This window comes from Mastigoproctus giganteus, chromosome 2, assembly GCF_048544385.1.
Source record: "Mastigoproctus giganteus isolate SK-2022 chromosome 2, ASM4854438v1, whole genome shotgun sequence".
NCBI classification, from domain to species: Eukaryota; Metazoa; Arthropoda; class Arachnida; order Uropygi; family Thelyphonidae; genus Mastigoproctus; species Mastigoproctus giganteus.
In genome coordinates this window covers 143,476,866-143,496,479 of record NC_143576.1, presented here as the reverse complement: position 1 = coordinate 143,496,479, position 19,614 = coordinate 143,476,866, and the positions used below count along the sequence as shown (strand labels likewise).

General features: G+C 37.9%; 1 protein-coding gene across 1 annotated transcript in view; it reads left to right on the top strand.

The window, feature by feature from the left end:
• sp3 (phosphatidylinositide phosphatase spermathreecae) overlaps nt 1–19,614 on the top strand; it is a 291,853-nt gene that overhangs the window by 186,359 nt on the left and 85,880 nt on the right. The gene's annotated exons all lie outside the window — the stretch shown is intronic.

Below are 19,614 nucleotides of genomic sequence, written 5' to 3'. Positions count from 1 at the left end.
ATTTGCCCACAGACTTCTGGACTTTCTGGATCACCCTCTTCCGCTGTAATGGAAAACAAGCTTCCTTGAGGCAGGAATTGTATGCATCAAACATCAGCTGAAACAAATGGAAGTACAGAAAGGACATTTCTTTTCATTTTCATTTCAAGTTCTATTCTTGTTCTCAATTTAGCAAGGTTTCCCCCTGTGCTTCCACATATGTGACTCAGTCTCTCATCTGTTCTGATAACCTAACCTGTTAATCATCAGATTGTTTATTACAATAACAGAGACCCACACTCGGGGTCAACTCAAAATGAAATAAAAAAGGAAATTCGGCTAAAGTAAAGAAAGCCTGCACGAGAAGCACGGAAAAGTTGGATGAAATTTACTGGTAAAAATACTTTGCTGTAATGGCATTTATATTGTTTCTCGCTCGGTAAACAGAAGGCGGGTGTTATCGGTCTAGAGTAGAAGTTGAATCCCACAGGAGCTCGAAACCCTCCTGGAGTGGAGGGGGATAACGTGACCTTTTTTCTTTAGAATCACTAATTGAATTAACTAATTGAATCTCGAGCAGAATCATATTGGAAGTTCTTGGGCTTTAAAAAATGTTCTTGACGTAGTTTCACTGGTAAACTTTTTCGAAAATTGCCGTGCTTCTCGTGTGGGCTTTCTTTGCCATTTTTTTTTAAATAAACAATTTATCCACTAGTCCACCAGTGATTCTAAAGAAAAAAGGTCAGGTCCCCCTCCACTTCGGGAGGGTTTCAACTTCCCATGGGATTCAATTTCTACTTGTCACCTCGCACACACACACACATATATATTTCTCGTTGCTCTTACTTAGGTGTTGTGTGTACTAGGGTGTGGCCGCATCAGAACTAGTCAGTCTAGGCATAACCTATACTTTTTGTTCTAAGTGTAGTTACGTTGTTTCCGACACTTTTCTTTTGGTCTGCCATCTTAATTTGTTTTAATGTGTTCATCTCGCCTAATCTGGAATATCGTTCTGTTTTATCGTCTAGTGGCTCGGTTAGGACAAAAAACCTCGTATACCCTCAGGGAAGAAGAGAGATGGAGATATTTACCCCTTTTCTACCTTTTTCCCCGCAGTTTGGGCTTTGCGTTGTGCTTATTATTATCGGGTAATCAGGCAACTGATTACTCGATAACCGCGATTAACCTGTAATCATGCTTTAACATTTAGCTTTAGTGGTTACATGTGAGGTTTTGGCAGAGAATGAGAAACTCCTATAGCAAAACATAATAAGGTTTAATACAAGAGAAAGTAAATCTTACATAGATATCAATTCATCAAATCATTATGATAATAATAAGATCATAGACTTTGGGATTATCATTCTTAAACACTGCAGTAATTAGTTACAATATTATAAAAGGCTAGAAAGAATCCATCTTTTCATTTTCAACTTACCAGTCTAAGATGCGGCGGGGCGGCGGCTCTTCCCTCCGTTCTCCGCGACTGGAACCGCTCTATTCTCTTCTATCCTCTCGACTCTTTCTCTGGACTCCGACTTCCCGTCCTCTCCGACCTCTCCGTTCTGTTCCTCTCGACTCTTTCTCTGGACTCCGACTTCCCGTCCTCCGCGCTTTTCTGGGTCTCGAGGACCTGCTTATATAGCTCTAGTTCTCCCTTATTGTTTATACATTTTCCTTTCTCTTAATGGAGAACTCCCACGTTATGGGACACTTAATCAAAGGAGTCACCATCATCCTCGATTACGCCATGTACCAAACATTCTGGCCAGACGCGTAGACACTTCACCAACTCCTTATTAGGAAAATGAAGAGTCTCTAGCTTGAATACTCACCGAGTTTATGATGCTCGGAGGAATCTTCCATATCCGTTCACACGGGTGTGTGTGTATATCTCTGATTTCCCCCCCCCCTTTCTGTCGTCATCATTTGCATGTCAAGCTAAGTGCATCTTTCTGTGTTTATAAAAACGTAACCCGTAGGTGGCTCCCAAGATAGCCGTCGCCGGCAAACAACTGCAGGCTTCTGTAGAGTTTAGATAGGCTTTGTTTTTACCTAGTTGCTGTGGCTAATTTCGCCATATTTTAAGTCATTATAACAGGTTCCAATTTAAAGATTTAAAGACATCTAACTTGCTTTAATACTCAGTTTTAATAACTCTAAAATTGTCAATAAATGAGGTTTTGGATAATAACTAAGTAGGGGAATTACGAGAAATTAAAATTAATGTATTTATTATAGATTTAGAGGAAAAGGCGGAATTAGCACTGCAACATCTTCTACAGCTCCCCCCTTTTTCAGAATTGAGACTGGGGATTTAGAAGAAAATCACGATTTTCAATTCTGAAAAACCAAATCGGGCCCTAAACTAAGATTCCCAAAGTAAAAGATGGCTTCTTCCTTTACAACTGCCTCTATAACTAGACTATATATATTTATATTTTCAAACATAAAATACTAAAAGGTTAATATCTATAATATTATAACAGTGGTATAACATTAGTAATGAACAATAATAAGTTCGTAAATCTTCCTTTGGCTATTTTCCCACATTTTCGCGCACGTACAGTTTTATAAGGAACACATCTCTTATCTTCATTATATCTTCTCAAGTGTCCACTGTTCATATAACAAAAACAAGCACAATGTTTCGTTGGTCTGCTAGGCTGTAGTACACTTATGTTTTAAGAATGATGCAGGTCTTTTCCATAGCATAATCGTCCTTCAAGATTCTGCTCCAAGCATGATACATTGTTCATGTAACAAAATAAACAAAGTTAGCAAATGTTCTTATTAGATTTATATATGTGTTTTTCATAATGCTAATATATAATTAGTGCTAATATATAGGTACACATAATACTGATCAATAGTAGAAAAGTAACAGAAAAGTAACAATCAAATTATTTTTCCAAGAATTTAAACCTTTAGAAGCATTAATACTTTCATAATTATTTCACAATTACTATTACAAGTATATCACTCTAACATAGTTATTGCATTAAAATTTCATTTGAATGTCAGTAGAACATTACAATTTCATTTGAATGTCAGTAGAATGTCAACAGAAGTATTCATAAAGTTCAAAGTTCTAAGTGTTTTTTTTTTTCTTTTTTCACTCGAAAGTTTTTCTTTTTTCACACGGGACAGTGAGTCCCTGCACACACACAGTTTGAGTGTTTCCAAAAAATAAAAACACTTCTGAAGTTCACTTAGACGTCAGGGAAGAGGAGAAAGGCTTTTCCTCCCCCTTTTCTTCTTATTCTAGGCTGGTAATGCTTACACGATCGTTGTCATTCTCCCTATAATAAACTTGATAAGTGCGTATTGGATTTGAAGTTTCCATATTGATGCTTCCACACTTCCATAGCTTCCATAACACTGCTCCTAGTGTGATTAAGATCAACACTATAGCTGGAATTCCTAACGTAAGGTATACTGCTTCACGAGACCAATTCCTTTCTAGATGCACCACTAATTTTAACTGTCCCCACTGATTCCATACAAGACATTCATAAAAGCCAAATTGTTTTGCTTGGACTGAGTCGATGCTGAGAGTACTGGTTACAACTCGTTGACTCCATACTTCCAAATGAGTGGTTAGCAGTTCATTAGTCATGGTATTTTTCCAGGTCACATTCTGTAGAGGAGGAACATGTTTAAAACACATTGTAGCCGAACGTCGTCTCCTAAACTTGCTAGATGTGTTTTACAGTTTCCTTCTGGTGATCCTTTTATATAAATTAATGCCTGGTCTTTCACTAAAGGATAGTTTGAGATTTCTGCTGTACAAGTGTAGCGACCTGACGTTTGACGTGTCATCTTAGGAATTGATAAAGTAGAAATGATACTGCTTTGAATAATCTTATCCTCGAAATACCATTTTATTACTGGAAGTGGATTTCCTCTAGCCTCACACTGTAGCAAAACTGGATTTCCTTGGATTGTAGCAATATCGTTCAATTTAGATATGAAAATGGGTCCGTAAGATACTGTCATTACATAGGAACCTTGGGCTGTTCCTAGTTCATTTCGAACTAAGCAGGTGAAGTTATCGTTATGATTTGTTCTCATAACGCTTTTAATTTCAAGAGAAGCGTTTCCTTGTTTTATTAACATTTCTCCGTTTTTAAACCATTTGTAAACGAAAACATCTGGGTTTGCTCTGGCTTCACATTTTAATTTGAACCGATCATATTCACGTGCGATTTTTGAGGTTGTTTTCATAGTGATTCTTGGCTTATACTTCACTAGGACTGTGATTGAGACCATTAGAGGATGCAAGTAAGTTAGATGATTAGCGACACAGGCAAATGCTTTCTTATCATACTCTGGTGATAGAATGGTTATCCATTTCAAATAAGTGTTCATTCTTATTTTGTCTGACCATAATTCCTGACTGGCTTGTACTGATCCGTTGATGGGATTACCATCAAAATGAATCCATCTCAAAATAGCTGGCGGTTTTCCTGCTAAAGATTTGCATGTAAAAGTGGCTTGCTCTCCTTCGTTCCCGTTAAGGAATGCGCCTTCTCCGATTAGAGGTGGTAGAGGCGTAACATAAATTGTTACCATAGCTGTACTTGATCGGAATTGACGTCCATCCTTAGTTTGAACGTGACAAAAATATTTGCCTTCATCTTGCAGCTGCAGTTGGGTGATTTGCAATGCAAAATCATTCTCTCTAGGTGATCCGACGATTTTATAATCAGGAAGTCCTGGTGGTCCGAAAAGGTGATCTGTGCTTTTTCCGTTGAAAAACCATTTTACAGTGACTGTGAGATTTGAAACTAATCTGCAGGGGATGATGATAGTTTGACCAGTCATGGCCTCTCTATCTAATGGCTGAAGAATGAAGATACCAGTCTGATAAGGCGTACACCGAATAAGTAGCGTAACTAGTAGGAACATGATCTGGGCTGGAGAAGTCATATTGATGAGTATTCTGGTATGTATTTCTGTCAAAAATAATGTTACCCCCTTTTTTCTCTTTGGGCCTAAATTAAAATAAAACTGTAATGTAGGAGCTAGTGGGTTTTTTTTTTTTTTTTTTCTCATTAAATTTGTTTCAAAAACCTAAAATACTAAAATCAGAGTTGAACAATTTTTTTTTTTTTTTTTTTTTTTGATCGTTCCATTTGATAGGCTCATTTTTTTTTTTTCAGGAGGAGTGAGAAGACAAATATCAAACTTCTTTTGTTACTGCTTCCTCTTCTTCCCTTCTCTCATATATATTATTATTATTATTATTATTTTTTTTTTTGATGAGAAAAAAATAAGAAGAATCTTTCACTCAACATCTGAATGTTGATCTTTAGTTTTATTCATCTCTCTAAACTTTAGACATACAAAGTGAGAGAGAATCTACCCTAATTGCTTCTTCCTCCTTCCGATTTTTTTACATAATTGGATGATTCTTATAGGAAAACCTGTAACAATGTTATTCTTACTTCCTGTCTGAGATTCAGTTATGCATGATCCATATACTCTCTTACCTTCCTGCAGTCGTTCTCACTGATTTTCCCGTAGTCAGTCCTGTTAATGTAGTCATTCTTCATAAAATTTTGAACACTTTCCACACACTTTTTACCATAAGAAACATACCTTTTATTGTCTGCCATATTGATCCTAGTATGAGCTTTATATACTAAAAACAAATGCTAAAATTATTCCTACTATTACATAAATCACATAGATACTTGGGTAAACAATGTCTATTTCTAATCAAATCCCAACATATAACACAAGATATCTTCAACACTCGTCTCTTCCTAGTAAATGTATAATTCCTTCAACAATCTTACCCTTTTGTAAGATAAACAAAAACTTTAAAGGTCCCGGGGTTAATAAGAACTCCTGGGGAACACTCACTTGAAGGGGTTTCTTTATCCATGACAAAAGATTTCTCTGCTCCAACTTTCCGTATAATTGCCTCTGTGTGTTGAAGTAAAAACAGAATTCATAGACATTACCTTTAAAACCTTGTTTGTTCAAATCAAACGTCTTGCCTCAAAACGTTCAGAGCAGTTATAGCCACATGTCATCCCTTATAGATAGGTTTTGAGTGATGTAAGTTAGCACAGGGATAATCGTAATTTATGTAGCATGAAGAAAACAGCTGAAATTTTTTTTTTTTTTTTTTTTTTTCTTTGATTCCTACAAATAACTTATGCTTTTGCTTGCAATTTACAGTTAGGATAAATTGATTTCTCTTTCCTGTGTCTCTAACTATACCATTTAATACTCTGTGCTTCTTGGGCTATCCAATAATATAACTGCTGATAAAACTTCATGATAGAGTCGAAAAAAAAATCTATCCTTTTCCCATTTTTTTTTTCTCAACTCAGGGCATCTAAAAACCTCAGCACTAGATCGTACGCAGTAGTCCCTGTCGGTTGATTGGAGCTTTCCTGGTTTTCTTGAGATTCGGGTTCGAATATAGGTTCTGTTGCCCACTGTACAAGTCGATCATATATACTTGGATTTTCAGGGTGTGGCGGTGCTGCTTCTGCCCTTTCTTCAGAGCAAATTTGAGCTGGCTGAGCCTTGTCTTCTTTCACAATATTTTCGGAGGGACCGCTTTGGTCCATTTCTTCATCTGTTGTTTGAACTATTTCAGGAGCAGTTGTCTGGGGAAGTATTTTCTCTTCCTTATGCTCAGGAATTGATACTGAATGAGGCTCGTGATTTCTACTCCGTAAATTGTATTGATGTGTTGGCTGGGAATGCACTTGCTGTTTTCTGCTTGGCAAAGTGGCATTATCCTCTTGCCTTTGACTCTGTGAGACTATTTGTTGCTCTTGCTTTACCACTGTTGATTGTTTTTGACTCTTATTCGGTAAATACCTTAACGGAATTGAAACGGGCAAACTTGGCACCTGGTAAACCTCTGGGTCAATCCATTCTTCTTCTTCTGATTCCACATATACCTCTTTTGGTTTTGTGTGTTCAGAGGTTTGTTCAGGTAAGGAAGTAGTTTCTGATAGCTCTAAACGTAGTTCTGGAAACGGTTTGCGTTCTATGACTTTAGTTAACCTATCCACGTGAACTAATTGTTTATCCCTAGGGTGATATATGTGCTGAATCTGATAGTTCACTTCAGATGCTTGAGATATAACCCGATATGGTCCACTACTCTGACGTGACAACTTGCGTGTCCTACCTGGTTTAACCGTCGGAGTATAAAGATATACTATGCTTCCAACCCTAATCTGCTTATCTACGGCCTTAGTAGAGCGATATCTTTCTTGGGTTTGTGCAGCGTTTTCCAAATGTTGCTGAACTATTTCATAAGTTCGCTGCATCCTCGCTACCATTTGCTCTGAATAATGCTCCAAAGAGGCATATGTAGGATGGGTTTCTGAAGTCCAAATATGCTGTGGCATTATAAGATCTCTTCCATACATTAGATAATTTGGTGTTTCATGAGTAGCAGAATGTACAGCTGAATGGTATGCTGCTACTGCCAATGGAACACAGATATGCCAGTCTGATTGTGTAGAGTTCACGACATGCGATAGGATTGCTGCCAGAGTTTTATTCAGCCTCTCCACTCTTCCGTTGGTTTGGGGATGAAAAGCAGTGGTTTGAAGCTTCTTAATGCCCAGTTTTTGATAGATTTCTTTCATTAAAGTTGATAGGAAGTTGGTTCCTCTGTCTGTCAGCAGGGTTTGTGGGATTCCATGTCTGGCAACCACATGATTTACAAAAACTGTAGCTATTTCCTCTGCTTTCTGTGTCTTGAGAGGTATTGCTTCCACATAACGTGTAAAGCAGTCTAATACCAATAATAAATATTTATGTCCATCTAGACTGGTCGGCAATGGACCAAGGATGTCCATGCTCACTGTGCACCAGGGAGATGATTGTGTTGGGAGTCGCAGCAAGCGTGCTTTTGCTTTTGGATTATATCCTCTTCTTTCTAAGCATGAAGGGCAAGAACTGACATAAGCTTTAATTTCCTTGTACATATTTGTCCAGAAGAAATTTCTTCGTACTTTCTGTAGAGTTTTGTCAAACGATAGATGGCCACTGGAAGGATTCGTATGACAAGCCTCCAAAATCTGACCTTTTAATGCATGTGGAACCACAACTTGCTCAAATGGCTGCTCTCGAGTTGATTTAGCATCAGGTAAGGAGTAATGATACAATATCCCCTCATTTAAATAATAACAATCTGGAATCTTAGCTAAAGCTTGGCCATTTCCCTCTAATTGAGTGATTAAGGCGTTTAGACTGTTGTCTTCCCTCTGTAATGTTCTCATTAATTTCTTAGTAGCCTCCTTGGGCATTACTAATGCTTCCAACGTAATTCCGGTCGACATCGTCGCAACTTCTTCAGTTCTAGGTTTCTTTAAGCACTTAGGCTTCGCATCTTCTTCTAACACTGGTCTAGACAAAAAATCTGCGTTTAAATGCATTTTACCAGGCCGGTGGATCACATCAAACCTGTAATCCTGGATCATTAAGTTCCATCTCGTCAATCTGGGCGTGGGGTTTTTTAATTTCAATAAATAACTTAATGCTGAATTATCTGTGATGATCGTAAAATAATTCCCATACAAATACGGGCGGAACTGAGATATGGAGTACACCACAGCTAAACTTTCCTTTTCTACAGTGCTATAGGACTTTTCAGCCTGTTTTAAGAGTCGACTTACGTAAGCAATTGGATGTCTCTCCCCATCTTTTGTATTCTGCTCTAGAATTCCCGCGATGGAACTCTCACTAGCATCTGTGGCAAGGAAAAAAGGCTGGGAAAAGTCTGGGTAAATAAGGACCGGCTCTGTTATGAGTGCCATCTTCAATTTCTCAAAGGCGGACTGTGTTGACTCGTCCCACTTAAATGGGGTGTCCTTTTTTGTGAGATCGGTTAATGGCTTGGCCACCTTCGCATAGTCCTGGATAAACTTTCTATAGAATCCTGTCATTCCCAAGAATCTTCTCACCTGCTTCACACTCCTAGGATGAGCGCAATTTTCGATTGCTGAGATATTCTTTCGATCTGGTCGGATCCCTTCTGAGCTGACTCTATGGCCGAGGTATGTGATTTCTTCTTTTAAGAAATCACATTTGGATGGCTTGAGCTTTAGATCATACTGCCGCAAGCGCTGGAACACCAGCTCCAACCGTTCTATGTGTTCTGAGAACGTTCTACTGCAAACCACAACATCATCCAGGTACCAGAAAATGGACTGCGTTTTGAGACCTTGCAATACGATCGTCATGGCTCTCGAGAAACTAGCCGGGGCCCCCTGGAGGCCAAACGGGAGTTTTTCACATTCAAATAATCCTCTTCCTGTTGTAAATGCGGTTTTATGCTTATCAGCGGGATGCACTGGGATTTGCCAATATCCTGATTGCATATCAAGCGCCGAGAAGTAACGAGATCCAGAAAGGAGGTCCAAAATTTGTGAGATTAACGGAAGCGGAAAGCAATCTGTGACCGTTTTAGAATTTAATTTCCTAAAGTCAATACACATTCTCATTGATCCATCCGATTTTTTCACCATAACGATCGGAGCACTATAGGGTGAAGTACTTGGAGAAATTATGCCTGCATCCAACAACTCATCGATCTGTCGATCGACCTCGTTTTGCAAAGAATATGGTGTTCGATAAGCTCGTTGTGCAACTGGGGTTGCACAACGTTTTAGAATTTAATTTCCTAAAGTCAATACACATTCTCATTGATCCATCCGATTTTTTCACCATAACGATCGGAGCACTATAGGGTGAAGTACTTGGAGAAATTATGCCTGCATCCAACAACTCATCGATCTGTCGATCGACCTCGTTTTGCAAAGAATATGGTGTTCGATAAGCTCGTTGTGCAACTGGGGTATCATCTGTAAGTTTTATTCTATGATATAGAACTGTAGAATGACCTAATTGGGATGGAGAATTAGCAAAAACGTCTCTATATTTATGTAGCAATTGAGATAACTCCTGTCGCTGTGAATCAGTCAAATGATTCAGCTTGAAGTCACTAATCGACACTGGAGGCAGCTTTTTCCTGTTATCTTGTTTACCTGCAAAATTAACTTCATTCATTTTAATACATTCTATAACAGCAATTCCCATACGTTTTGGTAGATGTAATGGTTCATCAGAAACATTTGCCACTAGGACAGACACCCTTCTGTCCTGAGACACCTGGTCAATTGAAGTCCTCACAGCTACATCGCTCCGGCCTAGATTATAATTCGGCTCTACAATTACTGATTGCCCTGGGAGAAACTTGGAATTACACTGAACTGTTAGTATAGATTCAGTATTAGGTGGTAGGATATGTTTAGAAGTTAGTTTTCCTACTGTGGGTTTTGTGTCACCTAGGATTTTCTCCCTAACTCCTATTTCTCTCATGCAAATACCAAGTGGTAAAGATTTTAAAATTCTTTTCCCAGAATCTATGACAAAAGAACGACGGTGTAAGATGTCTGAACCTAGGACAATTTCATATCTAGGGCTTAAGGTATCTGAGGCTACAAGAACATGTTCTGTAAATGTTTTTCCATCTAATGTTAAGTTTACAGTAATTTTCGAATGCAAGGGTACAATATTTCCCCCGATTCCACAAACAGTAACATCAGGTGGCCTTTGTTTCAAAAATCTGTCATTTTTAATTTTGGGAAAAATATCTGCACTAATTAAAGTTACTGAAGCCCCACTGTCAATTAAAAATATTGTTGGGATACCCTGAATAAAGCCTGCCACTAAGGGTAACTCTGTATCGTTCTCAGCTGTGAAAACACCATGCTCTGCCCTATTATACTTACTATGTTTTGGAATCTGTTTGAAAGTTTTTGGTTGTCAACTCGATCTTCTACCAAATTGTCGGTCTGAAGCCACTCCCATGTGGTTAATCTGCCTACGATTGAATACCCTAGGTTGTCTATATTCAGTATTATCCCTATATAACATTCCTCTAGGTCTAGCATAATAAGTATTCGAACCTATATTATTTTGAAAACGATTTCTTACCCTGTTATCAAAAGGCATCCTAACTTGTGGAGCGCTAGTGTAGTCATTTCTGGCTACTGTCGGTCTCCGATAGCCCTGCCGATAAGAGGCCTCTTGACTCGGGGTAAAGCTACGTGGTCTCCCCGTAACATTTTCGCTCCTCTCTCTGTTTATATCTCTTTCCGACGGTCCTAACGCTCTGCTCTGTCTACCGTAATTCGACCCTACTTGGCGGCGCGCTGCTTCTCTGTTTGTAAACAATACGCTGTGCGGAGCGCTTTCGGCAATTGGCCTCACAGCGGTGTCTTGCACATTAGGCAGATAACCCTGCTTACGCTGATTTTGTCTAATTTCTTGTAACTGTTGGTCAATTCCCGCTGCGAAATTCTGAAATTTGCTGGCTAAGGTAGACAAGTTTCTTTCTAAGCTATGTAAATTAGTGTTGTTCGTTGATAATGCTTCTAGTGATTGTTGTAACGAATTTATTTGTTCTTGTTCGGGAGTTAAAATTCGATTGTTAGCAGTTTCGGCCAAATTTATAGTAACGTGTTTAGTTTGAGTTAATCTTTCATTTTGTTCCTCACGAGTTGAAATTTCTAGCGCTTGTTGATAAGTGGCTGGATTTTGACTAAGAACTAAACGTTTCAATCTAGGGTTTAATCCGTTCAAAAATTGTGCCAATAATGTCTGATCTCTTAACGCAAGTATTTCTGGTGTTTCATTCTCAGTTTTAAAAGCAACCCTACACAAATTGTTTAAACGAGTGCCAAACTGAATGACTGTTTCGGAAGGTTCCTGCCTAGCGGAGCTAAATTTTTGTAATTGTGATATGAGTGGCTGTGAACGTTCAAAACGTGTTATAAATGCCTCCTTAAGTTTCTCATAATCCTTTTCTGATCTTAACTGCATCGAATGAGAGAGAAAATCATAGGCGGGGCCCTTCAGCCTACTCTTCACCACTGCGATTTTCTCTCTGCCAGACCAGTTTGCAATGCTTGCAGTTTCTTCCAGCGATTCGAAAAAGAACGAGGCCGATGGCCCTTCATCGTCTTTCCCAAAGTACATCGGAACTAAATTAAGAAAACCAGCAATTTGAGGCGGATGCACTCTTGCAGGTGTATCCTCATGTTGGATGGGAAATAAGGGTTCCGAAATTTCTAAATTTGCCCCGTCTAAACTTGGACTTTCCATTTTGCTGTGTAATATTTGTATGTTAAACGCTTATATTAATTAAGTTAATACCAATGCGCCTACCGTACAGTCCCAATTTTCCTCATAAATATACTTACCGTATCATGGCTAAGTGGGCATTTCAAACATTATCAATATTAAATTCAGCTTTCTAAAATTTATATATAGCGCGCAAAAATTAAAAATATAAAATTCAAACAAAGTTACTATATAGAGAAAGATAAGAAATGCAAAAATTTCATCAGCAACAAGCAGCAACTTTTAATTCTCTTCTATTTACTTTTAAAAATATTTATAGCATGTTTATATAGCTATTAGGTTTCTACTTTTTCGTTCATGCGTATATTCCCAAGCCAAAATGTATGCAGCTAACTGCTTTGCTTTATAATATGTTGCTACTTTTTGCTCTGCATTATCAAATAACTGTAATGATAATAATACTGATATTTTACCATCACTAAATAAAAGTAGTACAGTAAAATTCTCTCTGCCAAGAACTCAAAAACACCACCGTCCATTTCATCTTTCTGCTTATTAGTCCTGTAAGCTTAATCAGTTTCTCTTCACTACTCAAAACCATCCTGGGCTTAAGGCACCATGTCACCTCGCACACACACACACACATATATATTTCTCGTTGCTCTTACTTAGGTGTTGTGTGTACTAGGGTGTGGCCGCATCAGAACTAGTCAGTCTAGGCATAACCTATACTTTTTGTTCTAAGTGTAGTTACGTTGTTTCCGACACTTTTCTTTTGGTCTGCCATCTTAATTTGTTTTAATGTGTTCATCTCGCCTAATCTGGAATATCGTTCTGTTTTATCGTCTAGTGGCTCGGTTAGGACAAAAAACCTCGTATACCCTCAGGGAAGAAGAGAGATGGAGATATTTACCCCTTTTCTACCTTTTTCCCCGCAGTTTGGGCTTTGCGTTGTGCTTATTATTATCGGGTAATCAGGCAACTGATTACTCGATAACCGCGATTAACCTGTAATCATGCTTTAACATTTAGCTTTAGTGGTTACATGTGAGGTTTTGGCAGAGAATGAGAAACTCCTATAGCAAAACATAATAAGGTTTAATACAAGAGAAAGTAAATCTTACATAGATATCAATTCATCAAATCATTATGATAATAATAAGATCATAGACTTTGGGATTATCATTCTTAAACACTGCAGTAATTAGTTACAATATTATAAAAGGCTAGAAAGAATCCATCTTTTCATTTTCAACTTACCAGTCTAAGATGCGGCGGGGCGGCGGCTCTTCCCTCCGTTCTCCGCGACTGGAACCGCTCTATTCTCTTCTATCCTCTCGACTCTTTCTCTGGACTCCGACTTCCCGTCCTCTCCGACCTCTCCGTTCTGTTCCTCTCGACTCTTTCTCTGGACTCCGACTTCCCGTCCTCCGCGCTTTTCTGGGTCTCGAGGACCTGCTTATATAGCTCTAGTTCTCCCTTATTGTTTATACATTTTCCTTTCTCTTAATGGAGAACTCCCACGTTATGGGACACTTAATCAAAGGAGTCACCATCATCCTCGATTACGCCATGTACCAAACATTCTGGCCAGACGCGTAGACACTTCACCAACTCCTTATTAGGAAAATGAAGAGTCTCTAGCTTGAATACTCACCAAGTTTATGATGCTCGGAGGAATCTTCCATATCCGTTCACACGGGTGTGTGTGTATATCTCTGATTTCCCCCCCCCCCCCTTTCTGTCGTCATCATTTGCATGTCAAGCTAAGTGCATCTTTCTGTGTTTATAAAAACGTAACCCGTAGGTGGCTCCCAAGATAGCCGTCGCCGGCAAACAACTGCAGGCTTCTGTAGAGTTTAGATAGGCTTTGTTTTTACCTAGTTGCTGTGGCTAATTTCGCCATATTTTAAGTCATTATAACAGGTTCCAATTTAAAGATTTAAAGACATCTAACTTGCTTTAATACTCAGTTTTAATAACTCTAAAATTGTCAATAAATGAGGTTTTGGATAATAACTAAGTAGGGGAATTACGAGAAATTAAAATTAATGTATTTATTATAGATTTAGAGGAAAAGGCGGAATTAGCACTGCAACATACTCCTGACCGGTAACACAGACCATCTGTTTACCGAGCTAGTAACAATACAAATGCCGTTATAGCAAAGTACTTTTACTGGTAAATTTCATTGAACTTTTGCATGCTTCTCGTGCAGGCTTTCTTTACCTTCATCAGAAATTCATTATATGAGAGCAACATTTGGCCTCGTGGCAGGGATGAGCCATCACACCCCTTCTGTGAGTTATTGTCCCTACCACGAGAAGGTAGGTCACTATACTCTTTGCTATCAATTTAGATTTCAATTGATTAACATTATACCAGTATTGGTCTGTCACACCACAGGATTATGTCAGAAATAAAGTCCTATCAGCAGACAAATTTGCCAATGTTGCATAGGAACTCCTCTAACCCAACACAGTACCCAACAAAAGCCTGATGTGTTAGGAAAAATTAAGCTGTCTTCACAGACACCGTGTTGTTGTTGTTATTTGGTTTTTAGGAGCATTAGCAACTAAAGCCCTATTGCTCCGGGGATATGCGGTGGTCATTCCCTGACCTTTCCACATCCTCTGTATTTGGTGGTCACGCGCTCAAACCCCGATCTAATCAAGAAGCATGTGCTACGCACTGCTGTTCCTGCCCATCTGGCTACGGAGGCACCAACACAGACACCGTGACCAGAGAAACAAACACAGCCAACCATCCTACAAATCCAAATGTGTTTGCTGGGTCAGCCCCCCCCCCACCAAGGTGCTATCTAATGAGTTACAACTCATAGTCAGTTCCACTCCTGACCACTTCCAATGCTCCAGCAAAATCTAGACAATTCCTGTGAATAGCATCGTGCCCCTCAGGGCACCTCCTCCTCAAACAATGTACACATCTAGGAGAGTCTTATGTTTTAGAAGAATCTTTGAACGAGTGGCCACTGACACCACAGTGCCTCCAAAAAAACCTATCCTTTGTACCATATCTAGCTACATGGCCACGGACCATGCAGCAGTAACCTAAGTGTTGGGACTAGGAGGTCCTGCTCCCTGTGGAAGCACCAGTCCACATACATACACATGCTATTGAGATCAAGATCAGAATCTTCCTAATTTTTCCTGAGCACACTATTAACCAAAATTGTAAGTTGACTTGTTTCTGGCCTTGTCCTTTGTGATGACATGGTTTTGAGAGCAGAACTGTTCTTCGGAAATCTTGATGTCTTTAAGATTTCTTATCCACATTTGCTCCATAAAAATGGTCACGAATCACTGCCTGATCAAGATCAAACTCTACCATCTTTGGTACAAGCTGGGAGGGACGATCAACCTCCAAGCTCAGATCTATGATTTTTGGACAAATAGGAATTTTAACTATGTCCTATTCTGAAGGTGTTTTCCACACAACCTTGTTCCAAATGGACCTAATAGAGATAACTTTAACATCATCCAAAATATGACAAACACTTTATGAGCTCTTTTTTTCCCATGCTCTCTCTAATTGTACTAGTCCACTGTCGCTCTGCGTCTTTGCACTTCATCTGGAGCCACTACTCGAGTGGCCTCAGCATAAGTTTTTGGCTTCTGAACACTGCTCTGTGGAACCTGGGACAGTCTTGCCTTCAAAGCATTGTTTTCTATTTCTTTCGGAAGAATCATTGTCTCAAAGTCATCCTACAAAGTTAAAATGTCCATGATCACATCTGTGGATAAGTCTAAATCTTTTTAACCATTAGAATGTTAAATAGCTTATGCCTTGCTGTCTGAAACTTTAGCATGCCACCTGTACCCTCTTCAGGGACCAGCATCTATCTCAAGATTTTTCTCCCTTGATCATTGGCACCAGCTTCAGTAGTGTCTTGGTCTTCAATTTCTTCCTCTGACTGGAAGTCTTGCTCTGAGGCTACACCTGCAGCCTCAGTATGTGCAGTTTGTGTTTCACTGGTCTGCATTCCACTAAGGTCTGGAATGTCTCCAGCAGTCTCCATAACAGAAAACTTTCTGGCTCTTGTCTTTAAAATAACTTTTTTTACCCTTTTTTGGTTTCATCCTTACTTTTACGAGAAGCTTTTTCTTCAGCATTCTTCCAATTGGTAATTTCATTAATCTTTCTTAGGAGAGTTCTTCCTAAAATAGCTCTTTTCTGTCTCTTCAGGGCATTTTTCATAATACATTCTCAAAATCTCCTCTTCTCAAGGAGACAGGGGAGTAACTTGTCTCAACCTTGACATAATTACTTAAAACTAAATATAATAACACTACAATAACAAGTAATGTGCTGTCTAACTCTATTAGTAACAGATGATGCTAAAATGAATTTATTACACAATGTGTGTCAAATAAAGCCAAAAAAAAGAACTTGGGCAATTTGGACAAAGATCTAAATAGGTTCACTCTCTCACCTGGTGAGAATCCCCAGGTACTGTGCTCCAGACCAGGGGATGGTGGAGCCTCTTCAGTTGGGTTTGACCTGTGGAAAAAAGCAAATAGAGAAAAAGGAAGACAGTACCAAAGAAAAATTCCCTAATTTGTCAAAAACTAACACCAAACAATCTCCATTGGCACCTGGGCCAATACAGAAAGAACATAACCTATGTACCAAACATTTACTGAGCCATAGGCTCCTCCACATTAGGGACTTACATTAAATCAAAAATTTTAACACTAAATTTAAAAAATTCTTTCACATGGCCATTAACCCAAGCTATCACCTAACAGACCACTTAACTTCAAAATTAAAATACATTAAACACTTATCACCTCCATGAAGCTAGATTACAAGATTGCACCACCAACTTTCGGTTTCACTGACTCCATCATCGATATTACAAACTCCAATTCTGACTTGATAAGTGTATAAAAATTTTTATACAATTTACAAAAATTATACAGTTTAAAAACTTAATTTGTATACACTATACATTAAAAAATATATATGTCAAATAGAATAACAAGAAAGTGGAAATAAGAATGCAGTAAAATGGGAAAAGACGACAAAAAAATAGGGAAGTAGTAGAAGATGAGAGGTCAGTTTGTAAGTTGTGTGGCAACATCCTTAATTTGTCAATTTTGTAACTATTTATCTCATATATATTTTGCTACCTTCTATCACTCTCTTATCTCCCTCATTTTTTTCACTCTTCACTTTAAAAAATATATACATACATACAACTACAGTAGAGCATCAGTTATTCGGAATAATTGATGTCAGACCTCTTCTGGATAGCCAAATTTTCCAGATAATTTTTTTTGATAAAATTTAATCTTACCAAATTTAAATAAATTTAATCTTACCGAATTTAAATAAATTTAATCTTACCAGAATCTTATTCAATTTAATCGTAAGGTGAGGTTAAATAAATCTTATCTGGTAAGATAAGATTCCAATAAGATTAAATCTTACCTTATGATTAAATTAAATAAGATTAATTAAATAAAAAAAATTATAAATCAATCTCGGAAAACGGAAACATCCATCCAGGCATTTTTATGATTTTTATACAAAACAGGAAAATTAGAAAGATTTTTATCTTTCTAATTTTCCTCTCTTTATGTACCAGTTACATAGCAATTGTAACTTGCTCTTTTCTCGTCTTAAAACTTGGTGCAGGCATTTCTCTTTTAGTGGCTAGGTTTTTTCTCGGTAATGCTTTCCATAATAAGCCCATCTCATCAACATTATAAATGTTTTCTTTCTCATAATTTGCTATAACTGAAGCAAACTTACTTTTCAAAGGACACCACTGCCAATTTGTCTGCAGTCTGCTTTGAATATCTAGTTCACATATACCGTGTCTCAGTTTAAAGTTTTTCAGCCAACCTATGCTTGCCTTAAAATATTCATTACCTATTAATTTTTGATTAAAATCCAATGCTTTTTCACACAACATTCGGCCAGGCACTGGTTCACCTAAACTTCGCTCTGAAGAAAACAAAAAAATAAAGTGAGTACACTCTGTAAAGCAGCATTTTCAGGTTTTGACAGTCTTTTTCCTGCTAGATCCTCCTTCATTATCCAAAATCTACACAAATTCTGTTATAGCATTGGAATTTTTCTTTATGTCATAAATTGTTGAAGTCCTCACCTTAAACTGTTTGGAGAGATTTCCTAAATTTTCACCTTTTCTAATTCTGTTAATAATTTCCGTTTTTTGTTGCAATGTTAAAACTATGCATTTTCTTTCACATTTTACTGTAAAAAATTGAGAAAAATAATAAATCGCACAGTTTCGGACCGATATTATTCTCTATGATATTTTCCTAAAGCACATTTCTGAAGGTCACATAGAATTTTAGAGGTCAAAACCATAAAACAATAAAAGCAATTTGCAGTTTTTGGTTTTTTGGGCTTTTTGTTTGTACAATCTGTTGTTGTTGTGGAAGTTGAAAGCTTAAATAAATTTAATGCTGAACTACACAAACATTTGGAGTGACTGTTGGGATGAAATGGGAAGGTTTTTTTTTTTTTTTTTTTTGGCAGATGCTGTATAAGCTTGCTTTCTTGCATCATATGCCTCAACTAATGCTAAACAGGTAGTAAATTCGATCTTTCGCTTATTAAAATAAATTCAGTTTGTAAATGTGATCGCTATAACTGGAGCTTACTGTACTACCATTAATGAAAAAGATGAAAGATCAGCCTTTCAAATTATTCCAGATAACCAACATTTTACTGTATTTACAATTCTCAAACATTATACATTAATCTACATCTACTCTCATAGCAATATACCTTCTTATAAAAACATTTCTCGCAAATTCCATAAAACAAATATGTGATTTCCAGTTGAAGAAAAATCCTCACTCAGTCTAAACTCTTCTATGCCCATTACATCAAGTATCTGCCTTCACAGATCTTCATATATCACACAGTTCTACATAATATAGTCAGAATTTTCCAAGTCTTCACAGGAACAAATACCTGATGTTATTATTCCTAACTCGCTTAACCTGGCTTGGAGCCCGTGTCTGGTTACAATCATAGTTGTACACCAGCCAAGATCTGGCCACCTCCCATACTCTCCCAATTTAGTAATGTCAGGTAGAAAGCCACAAGTGACCCTTCCCTGTTTGGAACTGTTCCACTTATTCTGCCAGACTTGTTCTAACTCTCTTTTAAATCTTATTCTTTCAACTTTCAAATCTTATTTACTATCTTGACAAGTTGTAATTCCCAATATTTCCAATTAGATATTTCTATTTGTGGCATACTTTGTGTATTTCCTTGCCACTATCATATTAGCAGGTTCTCTTCCTGCTAATAACTAGTGCATTATTACAAGCAGTCTGACAGGCTGTGGTTACTGCAAGAAGGGCAAATCTCTGAATTACTGTGTAGCTGTGGCAGTGTGAAATTCTTGAATCCCCACTCCATCCCTTTCTTCTGGGCATGAGTCCTTGTGGCTGATACATTCCACAACATGAAACCATTCATAAGTCAACACTTTTGGTA